Here is a 12039-nt window from a genome sequence, read left to right as displayed (position 1 = left end):
AAAGGCTATAAAAAGTTTCCTAATTCAAACGTAACTATTTCCGCTATGCCATTTTTGCTATATAAGGTCACATGCGACGGTGTTTTTCGACGGAGTCTTGTTTCGAAAAAAAATGTAACTATCAAAAATAACATTCGGTATTGGAAAGTCGAGCGAAGTGCACAAACGTGCGAATCTTTAGACTTCATGCAGAATTGGTGCGTCTCGAAGGTAGTGCGTACCATAATAAGAATTGTCAAAAGCAGAAATATAAGCTTCATATGCATGAAATATTGTTTATATTCTTTCACTTTCAGAGGGGTAAGCTGTAGTTGCATGCACTTTCGAAAATATTTCTTCAAGACAATTTAGCTTATGTCATTTCATTAATGCGTTTATTTTTCTGTAATTTAGGTCTTTTGATATTATACGAACACTTGGGGCAGACTAAAATATACAACCATCTCGGAAATTAAGTATAAAAGAATTGAAAACAATCATTCGTCGTACTGAGGCGTAGCACCATATAACGATCCTGCCTTGGAGGCGGTTCAGTGGGAGATGTGTCTCAGAGCTGGATAGTGACAGATGGTGACGGCGAGACTGGATGCGCAGGTAGTTTACGTATCAGCCGATAGAGGACAGTATTGGATAGGGGGCTGATTTAGTTTCGATTGTGCCCAGTAGAGGGCACTAAAGTAATAGAATGTTTTTCATAAACTGTTCTAGTATTTTCATAAAGTGTTATTATGTCTTTTTGTGTATGTAAAATGTTATAAATGTGTTTTAGCAGTATGAATGATGCGTGAGTGTGGATTAATGTTAATATGAAGATAATTGTTTAACGAGTTATGTAGCAGGATTTAGTATGGGGACGTTTCGAAGAAGTATGGATATGAACAAAGGGGATTTTTGTAGAATAGATTGTAAAGTAAGTTTATGGTAAAGGGAAAGTTAATTCAGGTATAAATAACAATAGCAAATAACTTTATGCATAAACAAAACTTCAGCATATTAGTAATTATGTCGGTAAAAAGTGTAGTCGTTAGGTTTACTATTTTGCGATTGGTTATTGATGAAAAGCGCGGACTGACGCGGGAGATTGTTGTTTTGCTATTGGCTGTTGAGTAAACTGACCAATGGTAAAGCAATATTCTTCGCGCGCCTTTCTCTGCTGGTAGAGAAGGCTTAGAATATTCTAGAGAGGAGTCGAAGCCTAGCCATGAAAGAGATCGGACGTGTGCAGCAGTAGTTCCGATGGAAATAATAAGTTGCCGGATCTAGCAGTGTTTCATACATCGAAAGTGTTGGAAAGTGACGGCATAATTGTTCCGATGTGTGTGTAGAAATTTCGGAATTTTTAAGGAATTTTGCGACGAGAAAAGACATATATTCCGCGTGGCGTATTGAGCAGGTCGGTGGCTAAAAACTGAGACTGGATTAGGTACCGACAAACTTACTATTTGGCGAGCATTCTCAATCAAAAACAATCAGTATTTTTGTAGCTATTACGTTTTCAGGAAATACAGCACAATAAACTTGCTAACGTGAGTGAAAGGGATTGTGAGTGACTGTGTTAAGGGGCTCCGGAAAGGCTCAAAATCATGAAAAGTTCAATTTTTACTTTTTTGCGTTTTCTGAATCTGCCGACTATTACCTTTTAATAAATATATAATTTATTAAATTCCGAAGACTACAACTATTTTTAAATTTTTTTTGAAATGTGTTCTACATGGGCGTGACCCACTGTGGCGCTGTTAAACTGCTGTCAAATGGTGTTATTATTAACGTCCGTGTTCATCAGGTACATTTAGTGATGTGAGATAAAGTATGTGTTGTGGCTAACCTGTGATGGTTCAATATATATCGCTGGTGTGATTGTCGATTGTTTCATGTTTATTTACTCTATCGTTATCTCGAAAATATTCGTAATTAATTGAAGTATAATAATGAGTAAAAGTAAAGTTATTAGAAATCCTCTGAAGGCTTTTAAGAAAAGGAGAAATGTTGGAAAGCCAATGGTATGTGTTATTACTGTAAACAATAAAGACGATAACCAAGTGAGTGAACCTAACCTGTCAAGTACACCTACCCATAGCAGTCAAAGTGGGAAAGAAAATACTTCACAGAAGAAGCTTGGTTCAATGAGTGAAAACTATGAATGTTTTATGGGCGAATCGGATGTGAATGAAATATTTGATATGTCGGTCCTCAAAGGAATTTTTTCAAACTGTGTAAGATGTATTCATTGTAGTGAAGTTGGTCTGGAACTCTCCATAATAAAGCACGTAGGACTTGCTAGTGAAATACAACTGAAATGTGATAAGTGTTCATACAAGACCACCTTTTGGAACAGTGTTGCAGTAACTGCAACTGAAGAAAATGGTAGCAAAATCTACGAACACAACAACGAGCGATGCTTGCTTTAGACAAGGAACGCCTTCGGGCTGCAGACAGGGCTGTAAAGAGTCTAGAAATACAAGCAAGAGTAAACAGGAGGAGGAACAAGAGGAAGCTGGAGGAGGAGTTTGCAGAGGATGAAGATAATCCATCCTATGGACCTGGAATGCGCTAAAAAGTTAATCCAATCTTTGTCGCTCGATTCCCAAAACTTTTATTTTCTCATACTAATTACATGTTTTCTAAGGATCTTCCAAACATATTTGTTTCAAACTTTCAGTAAATGTTACACAGTACCTTCTGCATAATTTAACACAGCCTTTTTCCCAAAAAAGTGTATATTTTTGAATATATAAATAAAAAATTGCAAAAAAATGTTGTGAATTTTCATTACAATTGAAAAAAAATCATCTTTAATAAGTGAACTAAAATTTTGTAAAATCCCTGTGTTAAGTTGTAGCCCATATTCCAATAAATAATCTGTAAAAAGTTCAACTTCCTACCTCAAATACTTTGTGAGGAAAGATGTAATTTATAAGCATTATTTTAACATTGCAAGTATAGGGCGTTCCGGAGCCCCTTAAGACTAGCACGGCCTTGGCAGTGATACTTGTTCACCTAAGTTTCAGAACATATTAATTGAGGACAAAATTTCCAACCTTTCATTTCATATGAAAAGTTTCTCCCGAAACGTGCATGAGTGACTTTGATTGCAACCTGGTTAACGTCGAAGTACAGTAGGTTTCACTCGGCTTCCCTACTGATGATCTGCTGAGACAATGTTCACAGGTAGGTGCAAGTCCGTCGTAAAGGGACGGGAAGAACCGCGCCGCCGCAGTACGGCATATATAACGTTAACTTTCGGCATTTTTTCTCGCTGCTGGGACGCTAGTGTCTCCCCAACGGTTAGATGGTAACTACTTTTACAGGAATGAGTGTCGCGACTCTGTTAGACTGTGATTGCAGAGCAATGTGTAGTGATGTTGTCAATCTAACCGAATCTCTCGCAGTCAGTGCTCTAGCACGTGACTTAGACAAATGCATGCACATACGAAACGCAACGACTCAAGTTCTCTTTTTCGACACAATAGTGTCTCTCGGCTAGCTAACAGAACGAGGTTTGGAGCTGTTTTACCATATCCCGAAGTGTTTCTCGTTGTTGGTTATACATCTACGTCTACATTTCTTCATAAGCCAGCATGGCGGAGGATAACTTCTAGTGCTGCTAGTCTCTCCCTTTCAGATCCACTCGCAACTAAAGCGAGTAAGGACACCTCTGTATGCCTCCATATGGGCTCTAATTTTTCTTACTTTCGCGGACCCTATAGGATATACACCTCAGTGGCAATATAGTCGTACTTAGACAGTTGCAAATTCACAAAATTTTGTCAATAGCGTTTCTCGAAAAGAACGTCGTCTTCCCTCCAGGGATTCCCATTTGAGTTCATGCAACATTTCCGTAATAGTCGCGTGTAGATTGAACCTACCGGTAGCAAATCTAGCTGTTAGTTTCTTAATTGCTTCGACGTATTTTTTCAATCCGACGTGATAGTGATCCCAAACAACCGAGCATACTCAAGAATAGGTCGCAGAGCTGTTCTGCACGTCATCTTCTTTAGACTTACACTTTCATATAGTTATGTCAATAAACATAATCGACCATTTGCCTTCCCTACAACCTACCTCATCTGCTAATCCAATGTGATATCGTATTGCAGCGTTACGACCAGATCTTTAACCAAACTGACTGTGACGATCAGCACACTCTTAATAATGTATTCGTACCTAACAGGATTGTTTTCTTACTCGTCTGCATTAGCTTATATTTTTCCACAATTATAGTAAGCTGGCATTCATCACACCAAATAGAAATTCTGTCTAATCCTATGTCGTCCTATAGACACTCAATGGCGACAGTTTCCCGTACACTAGCGTGATAAGCGAACAGTCGCAGATTCCTGCGCACACTACCCGTCATATCTTTAGTGAGAGATAACAAGAGCGGTCCTGCATTATTTCCCGGGGCACCCTTGTCTCTGATGAGAACTTGCCGTCCAGCACAACGTACTGGGTTCTGTTCCATAAGGATTTTTTGAGCCACTCACATATCTAAAAACCTATTCCACAGGGTCGGACTTTCGTTAACTGTGGTGCACTGTGCCAAATTCTATGTAATCACTATCCAATACTACTGTGCTGGCTGTCACTAGAGCTTAAAGCCGATTGAAATAACAATTCACGCAGCCCACTTTCAGGCGTACTTACTCGAATGTAACAGAGGTTGCAACATCAACTGATCATTGCCGTCATTTTTCGTAATCTGTGGTCAAAGTAGAGAACTTTTTCAACAGTTCTTGGATGGCTTTCATCTCTCTCATTTTTATCTGTCAATTACAATTAACGTTGGTATGGTTATTGTATTTTCAATATAATCGTTTCACACGCAGCACAGTGGCCTAACAAATTGTAGAATTCCCATAAATATTTTACTCCTCGTGTTGAAACTGTCCTCGAAGGGGTTCGTTTCGACCAAGCCTGTTTTTCAGTCTTCAGGTTTGAAGAATTTCGGCCTGGAGAGAGAGAGAGAGAGAGAGAGAGAGAGAGAGAGAGAGAGAGAGAGAGAGAGAGAGAACTCTATAGCCTCTTTCATAAGAGTAACGAGAAAAAATGAATTTTCTAAGAATTGAATGTCTTATCAGACGTAAGTAAACTAACTGCAGTTTTATTTCCGCACTTATCATTAACACACGTTTAAGAGAAAGTAATATCTGATGTTCCATTAAGCTAAAGACGTAAGCCAATAATGTAATAAGAACCCTTATGACAAAAGTGCTTAATATATGTTTCCTGATACTTTTTTTATTAGTGAACAAAGAATCTGAGTTACTAGAAAGATCAAAATTTTGAAAATAGGTTTTCGTATCTGCCATGTGACTGGTGAAAAATAACAAGCAACTCATTTTTTTCACAATTAAGTTTATTGCAGTCAAATACCCGCATAAAATATTTTATTGGCTAAACCGGTTTCGAATTATCATCCATTTTCAATTTTCCATGTATAATTTTTGTCTTAAGATGCATCAAAATATGGGAAGAATTACAGAACTGGAGAATACATTTTAATGCTAGTATTTGACTGCAATAAATTTAATCGTTTTATATGATATTTTTATATGATATATTTTATATGATATATTTGGAGAAAAGAGAACCACTTGTATGAATATCAAGAGCTCAGATGAAAACCCAGTTCTAAGCAAAGAAGGGAAAGCAGAAAGGTGGAAGGAGTATATAGAGGGTCTATACAAGGGCGATGTACTTGAGGACAATATTATGGAAATGGAAGAGGATGTAGATGAAGATGAAATAGGAGATACGATACTGCATGAAGAGTTTGACAGAGCACTGAAAGACCTGAGTCGAAACAAGGCCCCGGGAGTAGACAACATTCCATTAGAACTACTGACAGCCTTGGGAGAGCCAGTCCTTACAAAACTCTACCATCTGGTGAGCAAGATGTATGACACAGGCGAAATACCCTCAGACTTCAAGAAGAATATAATAATCCCAATCCCAAAGAAAGCAGGTGTTGACAGATGTGAAAGTTACCGAACTATCAGTTTAATAAGTCACAGCTGCAAAATACTAACGCGAATTCTTTACAGACGAATGGAAAAACTAGTAGAAGCTGACCTTGGGGAAGGTCAGTTTGGATTCCGTAGAAATATTGGAACACGTGAGGCAATACTGACCCTACGGCTTATCTTAGAAGCTAGATTAAGGAAAGGCAAACCTACGTTTCTAGCATTTGTAGACTTAGAGAAAGCTTTTGACAATGTTGATTGTAATATTCTCTTTCAAATTCTGAAGGTGGCGGGGGTAAAATATAGGGAGCGAAAGGCTATTTACAATTTGTATAGAAACCAAATGGCAGTTATAAGTGTTGAGGGGCATGAAAGGGAAGCAGTGGTTGGGAAGGGAGTGGACAGGGTTGTAGCCTCTCCCCGATGTTATTCAATCTGTATATTGAGCAAGCAGTGAAGGAAACAAAACAAAAATTTGGAGTAGGTATTAAAATCCATGGAGAAGAAATAAAAACTTTGAGGTTCGCCGATGACATTGTAATTCTGTCAGAGACAGCAAAGGACTTGGAAGAGTAGTTGAACGGAATGGATGGTGTCTTGAAGGGAGGATATAAGATGAACATAAACAAAAGCAAAACGAGGATAATGGAATGTAGTCGAATTAAGTCGGGTGATGTTGAGGGTATTAGATTAGGAAATGAGACACTTAAAGTAGTAAAGGAGTTTTGCTATTTGGGGAGCAAAATAACTGATGATGGTTGAAGTAGAGAGGATATAAAATGTAGACTGGGAATGGGAAGGAAAGCGTTTCTGAAGAAGAGAAATTTGTTAACATCGAATATTGATTTAAGTGTTAGGAAGTCGTTTCTGAAAGTATTTTTATAGAGTGTAGCCATGTATGGAAGTGAAACATGGACGATAAATAGTTTAGACAAGAAGGGAATAGAAGCTTTCGAAATGTGGTGCTACAGAAGAATGCTGAAGATTAGATGGGTAGATCACATAACTAATGAGGAGGTATTGAACAGAATTGGGGAGAAGAGGAGTTTGTGGCACAACTTGACTAGAAGAAGGGATCGGTTGGTAGGACATGTTCTGAGGCATCAAGGGATCACCAATTTAGCATTGGAGGGCAGCGTGGAGGGTAAAAATCGTAGAGGGAGACCAAGAGATGAATACACCAAGCAGATTCAGAAGGATGTAGGTTGCAGTAGCTTCTGGGAGATGAACAAGCTTGCACAGGATAGAGTAGCATGGAGAGCTGCATCAAACCAGTCTCAGGACTGAAGACCAAAACAACAACAACAACAATATGACCCTTCATTGATGTGGCTTCTAGTCGACCTAGGTAATGTAAATTTGCCTGTGCTGGAGGATGCAACGGCCATCATTGTGTCATAGCACATTCGTCTAAATTTTCCAGTTCCGTCGTTTCATCTTCATTGCCGTACCTCTCGTACGTGAACGCACAGACAGCCTCCTCAGGAGAACTGTTCACCAGGAAAGGCGAAAAGCTAAAATAAGAAATCTTAAGCAATATTATGTCATCGTCAGCACATGTTGTTTTAGAGAAATTCGTTAAGAACCTTCCCTCTCACATAATTTTATTTAGGTCAGATCCCAAATGACGTTACCCAACAACTCATTCCTAGATATGTAGACATATATATAAGTACCTAAAGTCGCGATAAATGATTATTTGACTGCAATGAACTCATACGGGCGGATTAATTGCTCTAGAGCAAGAAACATTAGTTTCCAGCCAAGTACAACAGGTCAGAAAGTCAGAGAGCAGCTAGTGTTAATGACTTACGTGGAAGCAGCGGTCAGCGGTGCGTGGTGGGTGAAGTAACTACGTCATTTCTCCGAAAGCGTACACCTGCCTCGATCTTACTGCCATTCGTATGGTAACATACCTGAAAAAAATAAAAATGAATTCGAGCATATTAGAAATATAACTCTTAATTTATTTCGATGTTTCTACATAGATATGAACCGATGGGCGACTACATTCATGAGAATGATTTTGTTTGTGGGAAAGATCATTGAACGTCCAGGTATTCTCTGTATAGTTTACTTGCACTATGTATTAAACCAGTAACAAGACTGATAACTTTTCTAAGATATTCGGTATTGTAACAAGATGATATTAGTGAGTGATCCAAAGATGTTTATAATTGCAGGACAATTTGCCAGAACCATAGGTTTGTATTTTAGCGCATAGTATTTTTAAGCTTTCCTTCTTACATTAAAGAGTTAGGGTGCAGATCAAAGCTGTCGCCAGTCAGTGAGAGGGTTATGCTGAGGCAACAGCCCCCCCTCCCCTTTTCCTCCACCAACCATCCCGCCATTACTTTCTTCTCCAGAGAAGTAAACTATAGTTTATGGTGGCAGGGTAATCATCGGTAGTAACATCACTTAAAACAGCGACAACAATGACCGCAAGAGCAGCAGCAGCAACAACAATCCTTCGAATAACTCGTACACTATGTCCATGTAACAAACCTGATCCCCTGCAATTACGACGAGGAAGCAACTCTTAATTCGCCTGAGACAGTATCACCTATGCGAAGACCTTTCCAGCTTAGTATCGGAGCAGGTGTCTCAAACATTAACACAATACAGACTACATATCTGTTGGTTAATCGTCATGTGAGAGTGCCCATGCTTTATCATTTTGCGAATACGTATTTCCAGAGTTTCTGCACAAACTACATATGAAAGTCAAATAATTTATGAAATGTGACAGAATATTAATTAATCGCTGGATACGCAAAGAGCAGTACGAAGTTCGTAACCGGAGACCGCAACTTGTATTTACACAAATTTGATACAATTTTCCTATTCCTTGTTTCACTGCTTCACATCGTGTGCCGGAGATCTTCAGTAATTTTCGTTTAAGTTCAAGGGCAGACTCCGAGGTTTGTGCCGCGACAAATACTATCCGATCAAAACTATCTGGACACCACTCATATGTAATGTAGAATTGACCGCGAAAAGTGTGTGTGTGTGTGTGTGTGTGTGTGTGTGTGTGTGTGTGTGTGTCTGTGTGGTTTGGAGTTTACGGGTGCTCAATGGCGATATTATCAGAGCCCTTACAAATATTAAAAGTAGCGAATGTGGAGGAAGTGGCTAAAAATGCTGTCACACATTGACGTGTACACCTAAAAAATGACACTCAATGACATTTACCTCACTCTCGTTGACCCACACAATCACTATCTCACACTCGGTAAGACAACGGAGAAAGGGTGAAAGTTGCTATTTCTGGAATTAAAACATAAGTAGAACGACAGAGGAGCTAAACCAGTAGCATAGGAAAAAGTGACTGGCTGACGAGGGTGAACCAGTCATCCTGTTAACACGTCAAGTACGTCTCCTTAAAAGTTTAAGAAACAAGTTAGATATATCACAAAACCTTAAAATTCTAACTACGAGATGTCACGAAAGGTGGACTCGACTGTTTAGAAGGAAGTGGGTAATACTGTGCCGTCATCGCAGATAAGCAGTAACATTAGAAATGGTAGGGCACGAGAGTTCAGTGACTTTAAACGTGGACTAGTCACTGGATGTCGCTTGAATAACATATAGATCAGGAACATGACAACCCTTTTAATGCCACCTAAGTCGATTGTCGGTGATGTGATTGCGAACTGAATACGCGAAGGAGGAACCACAACTACACCAGGGTTGAGCATACCTCACATGCTGAGGGACATGGATCATCGAGCGTTGCGAATGGCGGTTGTAAAATATAACTTGAAATCAACGGAAGGGATCATCCGTGAGTTCCGAAGTGACGCCAGAAGTCCAGCTAGTACAGTGACTGTGTGTAGGGAGTTAAGGAGAACGGGTTGCAATGGTCCAGAGGGTTCTCATACGTCACACATTTCTGTGGTCAGTGCTAAGCGACACTTGATATGGAGGAAAGAGGATAGCCACTGGACAAGGAATGGCTGACAATGAGTGACGCTATACCCTCTGTAAATCAGGTGGAATGGTTTGGGTTTGGGCAATGCCTGGAGAACATCTGCCATCGTGTGTAGTGCCAAAACTGAAGTACGGAGGAGGTGGTGGTGATACGATATGGGGAAGTTTTCCGTTGTTAGGGTGTGGTTCCCTTATTGCGCTGAAGAAAACGCTAAATGCAGAAGGAACTGAACACATGTTAAAGCGTTATGTAGTGCGTAGAGTAGAGGAATTGTTCGGAGGCGAAGATTAATTGCATCACCGTGACAATGCAGCCCGTCATACAGCAGCAACTGTAAGGCAATGGTTTGTGGAAAATATCTCCGGAAATGAACTGGTCTGCCCAGGGCCCGATCATGAACCCAAGGAACACCTTTGGGATAAATTAGAACGCCGAGTTCGCTCCAGATTCCAGCGTCCAACGTCACAAACTTCTCTGATTCCCGCTCTTGAGGAAAAATGGGCCGACATTCAGATACGTCAGTGAAAGTGACGCCAGCAGAATTCAAGCCGTCATCAAGAGGAAGGGTGGACATACCATATACTGTATTGATGAACACTAACAGGCGTCCGGTTACTTCTGATCAGATAGTGTACTCTGTAGTTTAATTGACAATGTGATGTTAACCATTTATAGTATTTGTAAGAAGGAAAACTGGAGCGGAAAGACACTGAACTGCTGCTGTGTCATGGGCTACTGTTGGAGTCAGAAGGCGACGGGCAGCCGACCACGTGGTGGGCGCAGCCGCAGGTGGTTCGCTTGCACGGCCAGGCCGTTCCCTGATGAGGGTCCTAATGGGATTTACGACACGCCGCGAAGGCTGCCGCTGCAGCTGCAGCCATTAGCAGGTACGCTTTGCCATGCCGTGCCTTGTCTCGTGTCGCAGCACGCCCTATCTGGACGGCTACGCCCTGACTCATTGTTTGGGTAAGGCATATCGGCCGGTCTGGTATCTACTACACTTGTGCAAGCGTTCTCATTGGTCTTCAGAGCACAATGAATGCTTGAAGCCTATTAGTGGATACGTCGTGGATGTATAGATTTGCATTGTCTGATATACTACACTTACCCCATGTCTTGATAATTTTAGCAAATTAATGAAGTGATATCTTCTTTCCGAAATTAATCGTCGAGCCTGGAACACGTCTTCGGAGTTTTATGTGCTCCGCGGTGGAGCAGTAGTTACGCCTCTGAATTCGTATTCCGTTTACGTAACCCGCAGTTTCTCTAACTGCCTGATACGGACGCGGCTCGCTCTCCAGTGGAATTCTCCGAGTCAGATATTCTCGCTGCGATATTAAGTTAATCGCAGTCTTGTTACTTTATGCAGACACCGAGTAAAAGGGCGAAGTGGTTAGGCACTGGACTCGTTCGAGAGGACAGTGATTCAGATCCTTGTCTTACCATCCAGAACTAGGTGTTCCGTGTTTTTCTAAACCGGTCAAGGCATATGTTGAGTCGGCTGCTTTGAAAGGACACAGCTGATTTCCTTCCCCATGCTTCTCAGGTCGAGGCTGCGTTACGTCTGCAATGAGATCGTCGTCGACAGAACGTTAAATTCTGGTCTTCCTTCCGTGTTTTGGAAATTTGTGGTTAAGTTCCTGTAGGACCAAATTGCTGAGGTCATCGGTCCCTAGGCTTACACACTACTTAATGTAACTTAAACTACCTTACGCTATCAACATCACACACACCCATGCCCGAGGGAGGACTCGAACCTACAACGGGGGGGGGGGGGGGGGGGGGGCCGCGCGAACCGTGGCAAGGCGGCCAAGACCGCACAACTACCCCGCACGGGACTTGCGTCTTTTTGTAGTTCATTGTTTCGGAGAGTTTTAACAGGCGACAGAACTGTTGTCGTCGGCAGTCTACATAACTGATATGACAATAGTTGTATGACAATAAGGTTGTTCGTAGTTGATGGTGTCGCTTACCGAGAGCCAGTCTCTGGAGCAAAGTGTAATGAAATACTGGAAGATACGGAGAAAGATCTGCAGCCGATTCCAAAAATATGTACAAGCAAATGCAACGAAAAGCGTAGATACAGGACACTCAGAGGAGTGCAGTCGACTAAATACTTTGTTACAAATCGGTCTAAGCAATTTA

This window comes from Schistocerca serialis, chromosome 1 (genome assembly GCF_023864345.2).
Source record: "Schistocerca serialis cubense isolate TAMUIC-IGC-003099 chromosome 1, iqSchSeri2.2, whole genome shotgun sequence".
Taxonomy (NCBI): Eukaryota; Metazoa; Arthropoda; class Insecta; order Orthoptera; family Acrididae; genus Schistocerca; species Schistocerca serialis.
This window is presented reverse-complemented; position numbering follows the sequence as displayed.